This window comes from Dicentrarchus labrax, unplaced genomic scaffold (assembly GCF_905237075.1).
Source record: "Dicentrarchus labrax unplaced genomic scaffold, dlabrax2021, whole genome shotgun sequence".
Taxonomy (NCBI): Eukaryota; Metazoa; Chordata; class Actinopteri; family Moronidae; genus Dicentrarchus; species Dicentrarchus labrax.
The window spans coordinates 1,104,523-1,123,660 of NW_026136722.1; the positions used below are offsets into that span (position 1 = coordinate 1,104,523).

Here is a 19,138-nt window from a genome sequence, read left to right on the forward strand (position 1 = left end):
TGCAATTCAGCCATCAATAGTTTTATCATTTATGCTTTTCCTACATGTTAAAATGCTTTCTGTGAAAAAGGCCTATTTGTTGAAATGTTGACCCTCTGATCACACCTCAGTCAGCTGTCAAAGCAGCATTTGCCACTTTCCATACAGAGCAGTAAAACAGCCATTTGTGCCACAATAATTCAGTATACCCTTTAAAATTGTGTCAAAGACACATACCATGATTCAATGAATTATACTTAATAAAGGTTATTTTTATGCTGATGTTATGGTTATAATCCTAAGAAGACCTCCTTCAAGATCCTAAATTGAGGTTTTCCAACAGGGCTGTGATCTTTTCAACACACAGTTAAATCAACACTGATGTGGTAACAGAACAAGACTGTAGGAGCCACTGAGCCGCACGACCAAAGCCTGGTTTTGAATACCATTAAAGATTTATTGGCTGATGATGATAGCTGCTATGATGCTCCCTATCCAACTTGGCTGAACATGAACTAATGTGCAAGGGAGGAAGGGAGGAAGGGAGGAAATCTAAGAATGCAGCCAATGAAAACTGTTCTCAGATAACTTTACAATAAAGTCACTCCACAAAGTACTGACTGTAATTTCACTTTGTTGCATAATATTTTATATCATTTACAAAACATCCAGCTTGCATGCACTAATCATATATGTACTTGGACTGAATCTCTATAAAAAGGTGCAAGACTTCACCTGATACATCATCCTAAGAATAATGAGCCTCTTGAAACCCAGGAGGCTCAACCATTGTGCCTGTTCAGCGAGTTAATTGTCAACAGTGTACACAGACAATAAAAGTAAACAATAAGTAATGTGCATTTGTGAGCTTAAAGCCCCACTGAATACAACATTTTATATTTACTCTCAGTTGGCAAGAAAAGCCATTAATCTCCACTGGCGATTTGCAGTGTTGTCCAGCCTCAGAGCTTTGGCCGTCAGGAAGATGAGCTGGTGATAAGACCTACTACTGTCCTATAACCTCCTGAATTTATATGAAATGATACACACATCCACACATGATCCCTCCTGTTGAGTCAATCAGATATATTCTCAGTGGCTGCAGGGCTGAGGCAGAACCAGTTATACAGTATCATGTCACATCAGCCTCTGAGGCAACTGTGCAGGGAAGCTGGGAAGACGCCGCAGTGTAGAACAGCAGCTGACTGACATAGACGCTACTTCATAACTTGTTAATGTAATACCAATGTGAGCAATCACTTCTGACTTACAAGAGTGTGCTTCACCTCAAACAGTGCTTTCATTTACAATATTAAACATCTTCCTTATGAAAAGCATGGGGTCACAAGGGACTAGAAGCAATTAATAGGACAAGAGCAAAAAAACACTATTGCAGCAATAAAACTGGATTTATCCAGAGATTTCTTCCTGTGAATAACAGGATAATTTACATTATTATAACTGTATTCAAATTATAGAGGGGGAAATCCCATTTTGGCTAACCTGATCATAACTAAAGGACTAAAGGACTAAAGGATAAAGGATTTAGTAACTGTAACTTAAGTAACCTTAGGTCATTTAACTTTTGTAAGAGGTTGCAGTAAAGCTACCTTAACATCAATTCTCAAGTCAACCCTTACTGTAATTGTATTTAAATTTAATTTACTTTTTAAGAGGGAAACATTCCTGATGCCAAAGAAGACTAAAAAATATTTCTAAATGGACTATTAGATATGTAAGTGTGTTTAAGAGAGTGTTTTGTAATCATTAAAATGCTCTAACCTTTCAGCCCCACAGGTCTGATGCACCTGACGTCCTTTCTTCCAGGTGATAGTCAGCACCCGTCTCTAGTAAGCCTCGTTTAATACACCTGTCACACATGGAAACGCGGTAGGTTATATTCCACTAAAATCTTTGCCATTAAGTACAAATGGGCCTTTTTCACGGAAGACATTTTGACATGTAAACAGTAGGAAAGGCGCAGGTGTAAATAATTAAAGTAAAAGTGAATTATCTTTAGCTGCTTCGGTTTTAGGCAACATGCTAGTTTGTGCCTCTCGTGTATTAGCATCATGCTAACTGTTATGGCTTCCTGGGACACTTAAATCGTTAATGTTATTAGTAACACATGTGCCTTTCCTACTGTAATATGTAATAATATATATATATAAGTGTCTTTGTACTGTTATTTACGAAGACAGCGTTTAAATTATTTTACATCACAACTGTCACACTCAGTAGGCTGAGTATAAGTTGACTGTCACATTTCATACTTACAATGAATTACCGACTCAAAGTCATAAACCAGTAACCTGTCCAAGGTGTACAGTAGCCCACTCTCACGCAATGCATGCTGGGATATACAGTAGGGTCCACGCTACAGCCCCATGAGACCTGGTTCAGGTACAGGACATGTAGGAACTGAAATGGATGATTCTGTCAATAGCTATGAATAGTTTTTATAGCCTAGTGTACTCTGTACTGAGCTGCAACAAGTAAAGGATTCATTGATTAATAACCAACTCTAATCATTGTTTTAAGAAAAAAAAAAAAAAAAATCCAAATTCTCTGATTTCAGCTTCTCAAAATGTGAATTATTTTCTGGTTTCTGTAGTCCTCTATTACAGAAAACGTGAATACATTTGAGGGCTCACCTTGAGCTTTGTATAATAAAATATAAATATGCATTAATCTGCTTGACTCATATGTATACATTTAAGTCTAAATAAATTGTTTGCAGGAAGGTGTTGGATTCCCCTCCCCTTTAAACAGTCCCAGAAGACGCCGTATGATTATTGCCAAGATGAGGGTGAGTTGACATTTTAGATTCAGAAGCAATGGAGAAAAGTTCCACATTGTCATAAGGATTTGGACAATAATGCATAAACAATCACAGTTTTCTGAAACTGGTGTGTCAACATCTTTCTGATTACTGATCAGTTGTCTGCACTCTCCCCATCACTGGCTAGTGGCCACCTCAGCTGTGTGTAACTTTGAATATCATTTACTATTTTGTTAAAAAAGTTAGTTCATGACTGATAAGAACTTGGAACTTGCAACTCACATAACCTGCCTTGAATGACGTTTGAATGAATGATGTTTTTACAAAGAATCTGACACATTTGGATTTTAATTGTTTGTCACAAGGACCTGGATGGCACAAAAGCTAAAGAACATGTCATCTTCATTCCTGGACAAAAAGACAAGAGAGTGACATTTCATATGATATGATAAAAGTCAGCTGTCATATATTTCAGTAGCAAACAGGCCTTCCATTTAAACCTTTGTGTTTTGCATAATGTGTCATGAATCAGTGCCCCTTGACACTTCAACAAAAGTGAGGTTCATGCTAGAGCAGGCGCTTTTCAGAGCCGCTCGGCTCAAAGGTCTTTATTGGGGTCACATTCAGCTTGGCAGACCACCCAGCTGTGTGGGTGGAAACACATTCATGACGATGTACCCAGAGCTTTGCAGTGATGACAAATGAGGAAAAAATAGTCATAATTCTCTCTTAGACATAAATGACCTGTGGCACCTTCACTGAAAGAGTCTTCAGTTGCACTCTGCAGCTGACCTCCTGGGTGGTGTCGTAGCAGGGTGAATTATACCAAACATGAAAGGCACCAAACTCCAATTCAAAATGCCTTTAAAGCTCCCTGCGTGTAACATTAATCTCTATGTAGGAAGCATGACCAAAAAACAGTCTCCCTTTATTGCACGTCGATTCAAAAGTAGACTTATTGTTCCCACATGTAGAACCATACCACTTCTCCCCTGCAGAGGGCAGTATTTAGAAGAGAATGGAGGTAGGATATTACTGCCCATGGAAATGTTACTGGAAACTCCGGAGTAGTATCCATGAGTGGAAACCACAGAGGTGGCCCACAATCATCATGTCGTAAGCTTTGGCACAGCTCATCCCCTAATTATGAATGACTTCAGGCAATTTGCTGTCATTTGTGCTGCTAGCATATCAGAGTCAGTCCAACACAGTGATTTGTCTTGATGTGCAGGATGTTTTATTAAGCCCAGTCTCATCCGTCTTTATTAATGAGTGAAAATACACCAACACGAGTGCAAGAAGTGTCTTAGTTTAGTGTGTTGTTGGGTAAGTTGAGTTTCATTTAAACCTGAAATTCTATGTGAATCAAACAAAATTTGTGTAGACAACGTAGTAATTTAATCAAAACCTTAAAACTCTTATTGGATCTACCTTTTTTCTCTGTCTGTGTGTGAACAATGAGAAAGACAGTGTGGGGTCTCTGCAAGCTTCAATAGCATTATTCACGCTTGAATTATCTAGGCTTTCCCCTCTCTAATACGAGTTCAAAACCAATTTGAGAATGCGTTAATTGAATATTAGTTTGTGAAAAACAGAGATCACCCCATTATTCCAGTGTTTAGGCCCCTCACTTTTCTCTGTGGCTCTACTGATCTGTGGCAGCCCGGCAGCACTTCAGTGTGGCCGCGGCCTTTAGATGTGCCTGATTGGCTCAGCCGGTCTTAGCGCAAGGCTAATTGGATAAGCTTCTAATCTTCACACCACCGCTACGCTGCTGGATCCTAGGTGAAGGATTACATCGATACCCCAGGATAAAACCGTTTGTTGCATTAATCAGTTAAACATCTATCATAGGTTTATATTGAGCTGTTGTTTTTTCTAACACACTTCAACAAACAGGTTGTGCCAAAAGCAGACAGCTTGTGGAGGTTTTATCTGTAGTGTCGCCAATTTGTAAAACCATCAAACGGGATGCAAACAGGACTTCTTAAAATCTGTATTTTCACTGTGTATTCTTTGGTTTTTTGAATTAAGGAATTTGATGTTATTGTGGCGGGGACATAAAGCAGATACTGTGTGTGTTGAAAACTCTGGTATGCGCTTATATCACCTCTGTTTACAAAGACTTGCACATGATGTAGTAACAGCACACAGCTTAGTTCTTACAAAACCAGAAAATAAAATTTTCACCTCATTGGCTGAGCTGCGCTCTTCGATGAACATTCACCAGCCGCCACTGACAAAACACAGAGATGTTTATGCTGTAAAATCCATGCATGTAAAGCACTGTGATCCATAACTGTGATTGCGTCGACACGGTGTTCTCACAGATGGTCTTGTTTATTATTATTACATGCTTGGTCCTCCTACTCTCTAAATATTCTATTTGTCAGAAGGTGTTTAAGTTTAAACACTATGTGCAGTAACGTATTGCTCAGTGCAGGTGATATTTAGAAATGTGATATATATTGTAAAATGTATACAAATTACATCCAAACGATAGGAAGCATACTGGCCAGGAATGCCATGCTAACAGCTTGTACCAGGATATCCTTGCGAGGCATTCCCAGTGTGGAAGGGTGGTGGCTCTTTTTCCATGTCACCCATTTGCTGGTGGTGTCCTTGTGAATGTGTGTGCAGAATGTGCAGTGAGGAAGTCCACCTGAAGCAAGTCCAAGTATATTTCACCAGATCTAAATCTGTTTGAGACTGAGTTAGAGCAGGGGCAGAGCGAGTCCTGGTGAAGACCAACCCAGGCAATAAATAGTCTACATGTCTTCCCAAAAACAATAAGACTAGGTGGCCCTAGTGATAGCTGGGTTATTGTCTGGTATGTGCGATTTCAAATGTTAGACTGGCAATATGTTAAACTTTTTCTCAAGGGTTTCTCAAGAGAGAGGGAGATCTGTCTTCAGGAGATCTATGCTGTACCCCTCAACCTCCACAACAGATCAGTGCATAACGCTGAGTTTCCACTGCAGGAGCTCTACGAGTTCCCCAGGAACTAGGAACCTGTGGAGGAACTCAACTGCAGGGACCAAGGTCTAAATGAAGTACCAGGGGCATTATTTTACTCCTGAAAAGTCCCTGCTGGGGGGGTAGCAATTCCCTAAAGGAACTTGGAGGGTGGGGCTTGCAGCGCTGAACATTTCTGATTGGTCGAGTACTTGCAGCATTTTGTTTCAGCCACCATTTTCTTTCTTTTTCTTTTCTTTTTGTTCAACAGAGTTAGAGAAACGAGCATACAACAGATGGCCTACGATTGCTCGTCTTCGCTCGTTGACATACAGTTGTGTGCAAACCTGACTTTGCGGTTCCTCGAAAAGTTCCTTGAAAAATAGTTCCTGGGACTAAAAGTACTTTGGGTGGAAGAATGGTTCAAGATTTTTCCCAATAATGTGTGAATTTTTTTAAACAAAATTTTGTACAGATATTCGTGGTCCCAAAAGGATGAATCACAAAGACACTGGGAATCTCTTGACTTTTCATCTAGCACCAGCATGAGGTTCACATTTGTGGTTTTGAGTGAAATGTCTTGACAACTATTGGATAGATTTCCAGAAAAACTTTTGTTGAGACATCCATTCCTCAAATTTTGTTTACTAAATATTATCACGCTAATATACATAGTGTAGTACTAAGTAGTTTTATGAACATATTTATATGAAAATGTTGAGTCAGCCTCCAGCAATGGTTGCTGCAGAATGTCTGAATATGTGACTGTGCCTGTCTTTGTTTGTGTGTTTAAAAACTGCAGGCATAAAAATTTATGTGTGGCACCATATTTCCATTTGTGTGTTTACGCTGTGTGCGCGCGGAGGTCTTTGAGGTATTTCAGGAACATAAACTTGTCATTAATGAACACCATTCGAGGCGATCGTTTTCGGAGCGCACCAGCAACTAGGTGCAGCAAGGCATTGCAAAAGAATGCAAGACGCCAAGTCCAAGTTAATCAGCTCCTCCACTGCTTTTCTTGGCGTTGGCCAGGCCCACCACAATGCCGCGGCCCCGGAGGACAGTGTAATTACAAGCTGCTATCTTGCTAAATAGGGCTCTCGCTCCTATGCAGAACAGTGATGACATGATTAGTGTGTTCCTGCTCATCTAGGCCTTGTGAAGGGGGATGATGACAGCTGTATGCGGTCGGGGAAACAGCGCTAGATTGTTCCTCAGTGCCTTTAAACATAACAACACCTACCACAGTGAATGCTTCTTGTGTGAGCCACAGAAATAAGTGCTAGCAGAAGAACAGCAATCTGTCTGCATTCCCTCATTATTAAGTTGAAATTGCGGTCTTTGGTATCAAAGGGTACATGACTTTTTCTGGGGAGGCAAATGAAGACAAATTGTGTTGTCCTGTGGAGTGATGAAGTGTGTGAGAGGAGGTTATCTTCACCACACGCTGTATAACCAGCATGTAATGTAACACGGATAGGATCATGTTTTCTTAGTTTACTTCTTTTCAGCAAGAAAAACAGGCTGCCCCAAGAAGTGAAACATCCAATAGAGCTCTAAATTAGATGAACAGCTACATACAAATTCCTTAAACAAACAAACCCGCAGGAATACTATAAATTAAGCCAAACAGATTGCCCTCGGTTTGATAACACAACCCTCAAAAAGTGAAGCTCTTATAATCTTCCTTTGCTCTATATTTTATATCCCCTGTCCGCTTAAAAAGGAGCTTTTATGGAAATTTTTACGAGGCTTTCCATTAAAAGAAGACCCCTGAGCTACAGTATCCTCATCCCCGACACCTGTAGAAATATTAAAGGAAACTTTGCACTCCATTAAACGTGAGGCCCAGTGAGGAAGTGGCGGGTTCTGTCATCAGAGTAAATCCTCGATGTGCAGGAAGGCCTTAACGCAGAAAAAGGCCTGACCTGGGATCTGCCTCAGTGTGAGTTACTGGCACTCTCCTCTGTCCTGCAGGTGCTGGTTTGTGTAGCAGGGAGCTGGTGGGAGCTGGCGGAGGTCACTGGGGGGGGGGGTTCTTGTGGGGAGTGAGTGATGTTCGATCTAAACAGCATGTACAAAGAAGTCAGAAGGAAATGGCTTTGGCCTGAGCAGTGAGGAAAGAGGCTGTTAACAGTGCGCTCCAATAATATTTCCATTAACGACTTCTCATTAAACTCCCTCTGTTTTCAGCTGCTAAAAGAGACTATAAGCTCCCTGCATTACACCGGCTCCATTTAAGCATTTTATTAAAATATAGGGGCTGGGGGTCTTTCATAATATATAACCGTCTCTATCACATAACTCATGCAATTTTTCTAACTCACGCTTTCCCGTTGAGTGGATGAAATGTCTTTAAAGTGGTTTTACAGTATCAGTGCAGTGTAGAGGTATTCCATCCCAGGCGAGATTTGCTCTTGTTATTTTTAAACTCCAGAGGTTACATCGATCCATAAATCACCTGGCCCACAGTGTCTAAACGTTCCGGCTCAGCCTGCCTGTCCGATGGTGGATTTATGATCCGCGGGTGTAGCAGCGGGCGCCAGCACGGTCTCCTCTGGGCTCACTGGCGCTCTCCTGTGCACTTGTGTACATATTTAGAAAAAGTGTGGGGTGGCTGAGTGCTGTTCTGTTGCAGGTCAGACCACCTGAGCTATCTTATCATGCTGCTGCACCTCTCTGGCTGCTTAATGAGATACAACACTAAAAGCTGAATCCTTTTTATAGGTGGGAAGAATCAACACTAAAAGACTTGGGTTTAGGACAACTAGAAGCACACAGATAATGTGCAGAGCTGAAACCTGAGGGAGGGCTGGGTGGTGGTGGAAGCTGTGCTGTAGAGTCTTTTTTCAGTTTCACATTTATCTTGTGAAACTATGTGCTTTCAACAAAGCTTGGCAAAGAGGTAAATAGCAATAAAAGGGGATTGGAGTGTACATGTTTCCCTTGCCAAGTGTTGGAAAAAAGATATTCCCTACATTGAGTGTCTGGCAACAGAGCTTTGGCTGGTGATGTCATCTCCAGGTCCACAGTTTCTGTTTGTTTCACCTCCATTATATGTGAAGGTTCAACAGACCTGAATCTCTCGTGGTTTCTACACTGAGACACATTTTCCCTTGTTTGGTGTCCAGTTCAGGCCTTACAAGGCTTTAAAGTTGATCTAGAAAAAAAAGAAAAAAGGGGCATACACAAATTTAGTGCTTCTCTGTGACATGTTTCTGTAATTCCATTAGCTGTAATGCCTCCTCTCTATTGCCATTCATGCCTCAGGAAATTTAAATCTGCCATGTTTATTAACCCAGCAGATAAAACGACATGCCTTTCTCTCCACTGGCAAATATGGCAGCTAGTAGCAGGTTGAATTAAGAGCAGAGACTTGGAGTGAGGTAAGAGGGCAAAGTTTAGCCATTCTATATGTTGGTCAGTCAGTCCACTTTTTCAGTCTAAACTAAAATAATCTCAACAGCTACTAGTTGTGTTGGTGAAATGTCTCGACAGCTATGGATTACCATTACATTTGTTGCAGACCTTCATGTTCTGTATGTATGTTCATGTATGTTCCTCCTCAGGATTAATTATAATGTAACTTTGGAGATCCCCCCACACACCAGAGAGGTTTTTACATATTTACTGTGAAAGATCTCCTTCATAGTGTGCGATGACAGACAAAAAAATGAATGAATTACATATCCAGCAAGTTTCGTGTATTCAAATGGTTTTCCATTCAGCTCTGGCATGAGATGAAACTAGTGGTCCCCTAAAGGCTGCGCTGATGCACAGTAGGGGTCAAAAATCATACCACAATAAAAAGAAAACAGTGGAGTCTAACACAATGATTGTATCTGGTTCTTCAATCAGTGAATGTGTAAGGATTTCAACAGCTAACTCTGCCATTGTGACATTTAATTCCTATGGTGGAAATACAGCACATTTACAACTGAGTCCTACCCACGGGTGTCAGGAAGAATTTGTCCTTTGCTGTGCTTGTCTAATGTGTGTGTAAGAGGATGTATGCTTCCTGTCAGTGAAGAGTAGTCTTCTTATTTCCTGTGTGGATGTTTTAAACTTTTCTACACAAACATTTTCATTGGCCCCAGAGCTGATTTTCACCACCAAAAGCTTGGACATGCCAGCCGATGTGTTTCCTCAGCTGGTGGATAACCTCCACTCCTCACGCATCTCTCCCTCTGCCATCCATTTCCTCTCCTCTGACTCCTACTGGCTGATCTTTCAGCACTTCAGTGGGCAGTCAGCATGACTTACTGTGGCACACAGCCTTTGCTATGAGCTAATGTCAAACTAAATCAAACATGATGGACAGGAAAGAAAAATACATTCTGAACTAATCAGTCTGTTTAGCTTCTTGAGACAACTGACCGTTCCACCGAACAGCGATTATCCAATAATTGCACCCTTAGCAACCGTAACTAGGCACAACAAGCCTGTCGAGCTCCACATGTTGTAGAGGTGTGCATGGGGATAAATTATGTTCTGAATTTAAAGAGTTTAAAGTGTGTTTTCTGCTCCTAGTGTTAAGTTGCAACAGTTAGCATGCCGACTAGCTTACCTATAGTTGTAACTACTTTCAAAGCAAAGAAGTATATCATTAAGTAACTACATTATTTTGAAGGATTGCAGGTTATGTTGGAAAATGCTTCGTTGCTGACTAACACATCCACTGTGAGACGTTCGCTGCCTCGCGGCATTCTCCAAACCTGGCAGTCAAAATGTTACTGCAAGTGGTGCTTCGCCTCAGGAAGAGGGCTTGGATAAGAGCTTAACTAACCCAGCTTGGACCTACGAGAGCGACGAGAGAGATGCGTTGCCTCCTACACCTGCCTCATAACAACTCCCAATTTAACCCCAGCATGTATCCAGCCATAAGTGCTTTCCAACTCATGAAGCTACGTTAGCTTAATTAGGGAAAATTGTTACTTCAGACATTGTTGTCATTGTAAACTGCACTGTGTGTTGTTTAGTGAAGGGTCAACTGTTCTTAAAGTCATAATTCAAAAATGTAGGAAATACACTTATCAATTTTCTTGCCATTGTGGTTTTACAGGGGGAGTTATATGGAGGACAGTAGCACAGTAACTTCCTTTATTTCCTACAGTATATATGAACACATTTTTAGTACTCGGTTCCTTTCTCTAGCATCAAAGCACACCTACACACCCACCTTAGTGACCTCACCCTGGCTTCAGCACAGAATCCAACTGCGTGGCAGGTTAGAGATGAGGAAGCCAAGGGTGAGAACAACGGTCTGAGTGTGAGACTTTGAAGTTCCTGTATGCTCTGGAAACAGGGCAAGGAATCACCTGCCATAAAGAAGTGTGCGTAAGCGCTGAGCTATTTGTTCTGGTGCCTGGGTGGTTATGGGTCCCCAGGGAGGGCTGGCCCGGGCCCCTGTGAGATCACATCAGTCTGGATTGGGCGGGAGTCCACCCGGAGGTGGAACTAATGGGCCCATGTGTTCGCAGACACTTCTAAGAGCCAGATGCTGGGAAGAGAGACGTCCATCGAGTTTTTCACAACACCTCCCCTGGAGAGAATAGAGGGGAACCCAGTCAAGCTTCACACGCATGCTGGACATTGAAATCAGTGTATACAGATACACATACCATGTTCATTTGGTTTTGTACAGTCAGGAATGCTTTCTATTACACACACACACACACCTTTAGTTTGTTGAGTCTACACGGAGACTGTTTCCACTCTCCTTTTTGTTGATGCAGAACGCAAGGTGAAATAGTCTAATAAAAGGGATTCAGGGCTCACATCTATCTATTCCATATGATCTGCCTGCCCCAGTAAAAGTCACGTACAGGCTCTGGTGCCTGCGGTTCGCCATGTTATTGATGCAGTCTTGACCTCTCCGATCTGACGTCTTATTTAAAGTGGTTAATGATTACCATCTTTCAATGTGTTTCAGCTGTCACACCGGTAATCCTCCCCTCGGCTCCATCGGAAGGATTGTTCCTGTGGATGTCAAGGTCTGGACGTTGTTTTGACTGCATCTCTTCGTCCAAGTTGACACAGCATGCTCTGTCATTAGCTCATCTGTCGAATCTAATGTAACATGAACAGCAAATCTGATACAGTGATGTGGATATGAAGCAAAGATTAGACTCAGGCTTATGAGAAATACCTTGTAGATCTCAAACAAAATGAGCAACACTTAACAGATCTGATGCTGTCAAATGCCTATAGACATAATAAAAGACATAAGGTTTAAAAAACAAGATATCGTGACAGGCCGGCCAGTAAAATCTTGATACACACTCTGCAGTCTTAAGCACTTATGTTGTGAGAAAACTCCATGTGAAATTGAAAGGGAATGTGTCTGTCACGAGTCCCCATGCTGTCCCATCCTGTCCAAACTGGAAGACTGGAGCAGACCAGAGAGCACAGATAATGTGACGCCACCCTCTTCCTTGCTTGTGTATAACATCCTCTAGTTCTGTCTGGATCAAAGCAGAGACAGATCGCACACATCCTCAGTAAACCCCACAGAGTGACTATCTGGGGGCTACCTCAGCGTCAAAGATTGTTAGCGAGAGCGATTCCTCTGCGCCTGAGAGAAAAGTTTGGCTGCTGAAAGTGGTGGAGGCGCTCTGCATGGAGGGAAAAACAAGCATTAGTGAAGGAAGAGGTCAGCAAGGCGTCTGTAATGATTGCTTAATGACAAAGACAGAGGTGAGAATGAGTCATAGAATGAGTGCAAGATGGGAAATATAACGGGACCCAATCCTGATCCGTTGTCTGAGAGACAAACTATACAACTTCCAGGGGTAGGTTAAGAAGCTTTTTTCATTTATACTCATTTGTAAAAATGAATTAAAATAATTATTAAGAGCTCCATTAATATTTGTTGTTTTGTGTGTGTCACTTCAGTTGATTTGATTTGATAAGTTCAGTAATCCATCCATGATACTAAAAAGTCAACTACCTATTACCTTCTGATGCTGGTAGGCGCACCAAGGGGGGCCAATCAAATCCTGGCTCCTGGTTCTGGCCCCGCCCCTGACAACTTCAAGCTCCTTGAGATTAGTTGAATACATGTTTGAGTGTCAGTGTGTTTAAATGAGGCATATTTTCCAACAGCATTACAGCACAGCAGCATACATCAGCATTATACACTGTACTATTGTCAAAAGCTTTTTTTATTTACAAAGAATTAATTGCAGGTAATTTGCAGTACACATGCGTCTAGACACTGCTTATTAAGGTGCTAAAAGATTCACACCTCCCCCTGTGAGATGTACATGTATTGAGATGCACTGACACACTCTGGTAATGGGTTCGTGTCATTAGAAGTACTCGGTTTATCAACGTTTCCCTCAACGGCATGAGGACAGCTTAGTTGTTAAATTGGTCTGGACGTGGAGTGCTTGTTTTCCCAAGCAAAACAAATTTGGGACCTGTTGATTTACAGGCATGGCAAGTTATCTTGTGCGTGCATGTACCAGCCTGTGTGGCGAGTCTCGCATTAGATGTGATCGCCCATTATGGTAGTATTTCACAGTCCTGGTGTCCTTTTTGGTAAAAAGCAAAAAGAAAAGACATCAATTTCCCATGCAGGTTCACAACATTCTGTCCTCTCTTTCATCATGGAAAAAGGAGCTGCTGTCCAGATGGAAGCAGACAGCACACATCACTCAGGAATCCTAAACATGATTGGATGAGCAGAGAATGTGAGTCAAGAGCACTGTTTTCCTTTCCTGGCCGCAGAGGACGAGTGTAATGCCAAGGGCTGGACGGTCTGTGCCTCTGGTCAGACACTCGCAGCAGGGATCACAGGGCTTTCCCTTCGATGGGCCTGCAGGAATTCTTTTATACTTATGTTGAAAGACCCTTTGTTGTACATTTAATGCTATGCACTGTACAGCAAGTGTACCTGCTCCTACATGAACTCTTAGCTGGAGATCGGGGAGCGGGTGGGCCTCACTGGACTGATGACACAAAAGCGTTGTGAAGTCCTCTAAGATAATATCTGAACAGGTACAGCTAGAAAATCACCATGCTACTTTAATTAATTTGAAGTATCTCAGTAGGAGGTTTAATGTTTGTTTAGCGTTGTTTATGGATGGCAATGTTGGTCTGTCGGTCCACCACTTTGTTCCAGACTGAAATCTATTGGATGATTTTCCATGAACATTACTTCACACAATCATGTTCCTCTCAGGATTAATTATACTTCCTTAACTCTCTATCTAGCGACATCATCATTTATTTACCAATACAGTTTTATTTAGCCATTACTCATACCTAAAACCTGAAATCCTCACCCTGCTTAACATCAGTGTGTAACATTTTTGCAGTCTCCACATTCTGATCTTAAATAGACCAATAGGTTATACAGTAGCACTGTAAAATAACAGTATAATACTGTACTTTATTTAACAGTATGCTTACCGTAGCATGACATACAGCAGCTACTGGATAATTGTTGCCAGTAAGTTACTGTTAATTTGAGTTGTACAGAGTAGACACACATCATTCAGCCTGGTGGTATACACTGTTATTTCCAACAAACATACCTGTCACAGCATGCGTTATGTATGTGCAGGAAAAGTCACTAAAAGATTTTAAGATTTAAGATTTTTCTTTTGCAGAACACAAATGTAATCAAAGTGCCTTTACAAAAAGTGACTCTGGGTTTACAGTACAAATTAATAGGTAACACAAAACCTCTGTGGATCCTTCTTTGAAAATAACCATCAAAATATTCAAATAACAGCATCTATAATAAAACAGCAAGAAACCCAAGGTCACCATCCTGAAGGTGAGTGTGTGTGTGTGTGTGTGTGTGTGTGTGTGTGTGTGTGTGTGTGTGTGTGTGTGTGTGTGTGTGTGTGTGTGTGTGTGTGTGATCGCGGTATGTGTAAATAGATTTCCTCCTGGCTGGCGGTCTGACCCAGGTCCTCCTCCTGTGACCCTGTGGATGATTGCTGTGACTGAGACGTGTTTGATCCCTGCGCTGATGCTGGGCTTTTGATGGCCACCCCACTTTGATGCCGCAACAAGATTGAATCCAACCACCCTCTGTGACACACATAGACACCGTCCAAATAGCACCATCAGACCTCGTATCTAAACAGGAGGTGCGATTTCCTTCTTCTCTCTTTGATCCTGAGCATTGATATTTGTCGTATTTCTGACATTCTGTTTCCACTGTTTAATACCCTGTGAGGAAGGATTTGGGCTACAACCCTCAAAGCTCAGAAATATAGTAATATTTTAATGCTATATTTTGTATTAATATAATATACCGAACCGGGCCACTGAGCCTGCTGAGCACTCAGCCTTAGTACAAGAGGTGCACGCTCCACCAGGTGAGCTTCCAGGGCGTCCCAGAAACATTATATTTTATTATCCTGCTATGTTTTTCTATTTCTGTTGACATAGTTTTGTCTTCCTCTGAGACGAATTGATACTGTGTTTTTTTTGGTTTTTTTTAACTCACAGGAAATACAAAAAAGGCATGGCCTTGCAGTAAAATGTAAGTTTTTTCCCGTAGCTCTCCACTGGTTTTTGTACATCACTTCTGCTTCCTGACCGTTTGATGTCTTCCTGTATTAATCCGAGCAAGTGAGGAACCTGATTTATTAGCAGCACAGGACCACTTTATTTTTACTCTGCTTTTATGTCAAGTTCAGTAGGATGGAACAACATACTGACTAATGGTGAAAGCAGACCCAAACCTCTAAAACATACTGCTTGTTGAAATAAAATTCAACAGTTTCTGGTCATATACTCACTCAATGATTTAGTGTTATAGCAAAACGTTTAGAGAACATTTTATAACGCTTTCTGGCAGAGAGTTAGATGAGAAGATTGACCTCGCTCTGAAGCTATGGCCAGCAGCCAGTTAGCTTAGCTTAGCACAAAGACTGGAAACAAGGCAAAACAGCTAGCCTGACTCTTTACAAAGGTAACAAAATCAGCCTACCAGCACCTCTCATCTAGGATAAGTCTTGGTAAGAAAGCGTGTTTCCTAAGATTTTTACATTTTATGATATTTTGGGGGAAAAAAAATGTGTTCATTGGATCATGTGGCTGTTTATTGTTTATATCCTGGAAAAGTATGAATATTGATCATAGTTTCCTGATGTTGTGACCAGTAACTCTAGAAACTGTTGCACATCAGGTTGTAAAGGGGAAATCTTTTTGAGATTGTCATTTAGAAGAGATTAAGTTTAACATCTACGTCACAGCCACTTTGGAAACTAAAGCGAGACGTCCTGAGAGTTACAGGCCTACCGTGTCAACAAGAACGTTTTCTTTCTAAAACTCAACATAGGTCAGCGCTCTGTTTTCCAACATTTCTGTCTTACACTCGACCCAGAACTGTCTGGTAGCTTCTCAGAGCTCCATGGATGGGCAAGAGCAAAGAGGGAAAAATGGCGTTAGAAAAAGTGATTGTGAAATGTGGGAGCGAGGAGTGTTTGGCAGGGCTCATCTTGTTTGCTCAGTAAACCCCCAGCCCTGTGTTTTTTCGCTGAGGGAAATGCCCGCATTGTTGGGCCTGGAGACCGTGGTTACGGGCCAGCCCGGGGCCCAGCCAGGCAGGTTGGGACAAACAACAAGATGAAGGTCAGCTAATATAGCAGTTAATTCCACTTCCTGGTCCCCATGACACCCAGGCAGGGTTTATTTGAAGATCCCAGACCCTGAAGTCATTCTGCACTTTGTTTAGTCCATGAGTATTTTTGGTCCGAGCCAACACTTTCAGATATGAATGTATTCGAATGAAAAGCAAGGGAGGGTGGAGGAGGGAAAGGAAAGGGGCATTCAGCCAAGCAGTGAGGAGGAAAGTTCCAGATTTCCACATATCTGTCTCTTTTCCATATTTCGTCTAATTTCTTCTATTTCTTCTATGTTACATCTAAGTAGAATAATAATTTTCAGATCCTTGAGCATTAATTATAGGATTTAACATAAACACAAATCAAAGCTTAAATTAACTTAGTGATATTATATCCTGGCCTGTACAGTGGCGATATAGTGGTGCTGGTCAATACTGATATTGATATTTGGGAATCAGAATCAGACAATGTATCAACCCGGTTTTTAAAAACATAAAGACCTAATATAAACAAACTGTCTTAAGACGGATCCCTCGGAGGTGAAATTGCAAACAGTAAAACTGGATTACATGCTACATTGTTTCCTGTGAATCTGTTTGTCTGTGCAAAGTAGACAATTTGAATCCAGCGATTGAGTGGCAGACTCCGATGTGAACACACAAAATCGTAAGGATTGTAACTTTAAAGTCACATTTAAACAGCTTATAGAATATAAAATTGTTTGTTAAATTTTGTTTGCTGTGCTCATGTCCCCGTTAAAGCCTGGAGGATGAAAACAGGGCGCTACTGTGAGGCAGCTGAAGGACTCTCCTCACGGCGCAGACTCCAATGAGATCCATCCACTCCGGCATCCCCTGGACCCGGCAGTGTGCGTGAATAGACCTTAAAAAGAGCTAGTTTATGAGCTGATTGTCTAACTGATCATTTAACTCGGACCTTGAGAATGCAGTGGGGGGAGTGGGGTGGGTGGAAATATAGTACACACCATCCAAAAGCCAAGTGGCTTAATCCTGTATGGAAATGGTAATGAGAAAAAAGAGGACTAACTCTGTCTGTGTGCACTCTCACTATCCAGGATGGGATCGAGGCCTCTCTAGTGGGGCTTCTCCAGGATGCATAAGAAGAGCCTTTGTGCTCCTATCTAGTAAGCCAGAAATACAGCTTTTGAACCATGTGCATTGCAAGAAAGAGGGAAATGGAGAGTTTGGGAGAGAGTGAATGAGTGAGTGAAGAGGCGGGGGTTGGGAGGGCTCTGAAGGTGTTAGTGTCAAAAGCAGAGGGTGTAATACATTTGGAGTCTGAGTTTCTGTGTGTGTGTGTGTGTGTGTGTGTATGTGCACATATATGTTTTTGGGAGCGTGTTTTGTGCCCATGTGTGCCCATGTCTGTGTGTATGCGGTGGTCACACAGTGGGCCGATATCAAGTACCTCTTTAAGCCCTCCTTCCATCTCCAAAGGTGCTTCAAGCTTTGTTTCATGGAGCCCCATTCCCTCATTCTGCTGAAGCCTGACTGTGAATAAAGGCTGGGAAGCAAAAGAGTAGATGGAAGATGGAAAGTGGAAAATGCAGCACACCACCTGGTTGTGTGTATAGGTAGCAGTCAGATAGGTGTCAGGTGAAAAACATTTAGCAGGGAAGGAGGGCAGAGCGTTGGTCCAATAGTTTCCTCTAAGTCACGCCAAATTCTTGACTTTATTTTGATGGTATTGATTATTGTTTATTTGATATGTTCTGGCAGTCTTTGTGCACATTTGCATGAAATGAAATTTACTCTGCATTTGTGAATTATGTGATCGTTTTCCCAATCTTCGAGAGAAACAAAGCAAACAGAGCTTGGAAATACATTTAGTCAGCTGAGAAAACACAGTGTTATATTGTTCTCTGTTTAGGCGGGTGCTTAGGAGCAAACAAAACAGCATCTGTGGTGCAGTTCCAGCTTTACGGAGGGTTAAGAAGAAGGAGCAGGAGGCCAAGTGGGTTTCAGAAAAAACAAAAGACCATGATTGCATATAGTTTTCCTGCTCAAAGTTTCAGTAGTATAGATCTCATGCATAAAATCAGACTTTAAATCTGACGGGGCCTGATTGAAATTATTGAGTCCGTCTATGTCAGTCACCTCCCCTGAGGTGCAGGGCTTGTCTGTGAATAGAGATTAGAAATGGTGGCGCTAAAGGTCCGTGGCTGCTGGGTAATACAAATCAGTCCCTGTGATCCCCTCTGGTGTTCCTCCTTCTTCTAATCCACTTAAGTATCGCAGGCCTCTCAGCTCTCTACCCAGACTCATTTGGGTAGACCTCAATAATTAGGTTTCCCCCTCCCTGTGTAATAAAACACCAATCACAGTCATTAAAACATTGTTAATTTACACTGAAGTTAATGAATGTCTTGTCAATACACTGTAATTACCTGCTAATTAGATTGTTATTGGACAATTTGAACTCCTCCTTTATGACTTTTCCTTTCCTGCTGAAGGTTTTATCATTCCTGTTGATGAGTCTGTGTGAATGGGATTAAGCTGCCTGTGATCCTTCCTGTCCCAACATGGTTGTCATTTGGTTCAACAGATTTAATTTTTTTCGATTTGTCATTCATTGATTTCTTTATGGTTTTACATAAAACTTGTGCCATGTTCACAGAGAACATGAGGCAATTTTTTGGACTGATGAGATTATATATATCAGTGCAAAGATGCAAATTTTCACACTGGGCGATGACGCGTATTGGGTGGCACGGAACCCGTGCGAGTAGCCCAAAGCGTGAATTTAGTTTTGCGTTTGTGTGAACACACCATTAGAAAGAGAAAAGTTTGTAAAGCAGTCCTGTTGCTTTACT

At 41.6% G+C, this 19,138-nt stretch overlaps 1 long non-coding RNA gene across 1 annotated transcript; it reads left to right on the top strand.

Moving 5' to 3' along the window:
* The first annotated feature begins 1,820 nt into the window (after window positions 1–1,820).
* LOC127356373 (uncharacterized) lies at window positions 1,821–12,571 on the top strand. Its single transcript, XR_007881975.1, has 3 exons — window positions 1,821–1,869; window positions 2,720–2,788; window positions 11,649–12,571. It is a non-coding gene; the product is annotated as an uncharacterized LOC127356373 (long non-coding RNA).
* The last annotated feature ends 6,567 nt before the right edge of the window (window positions 12,572–19,138 follow it).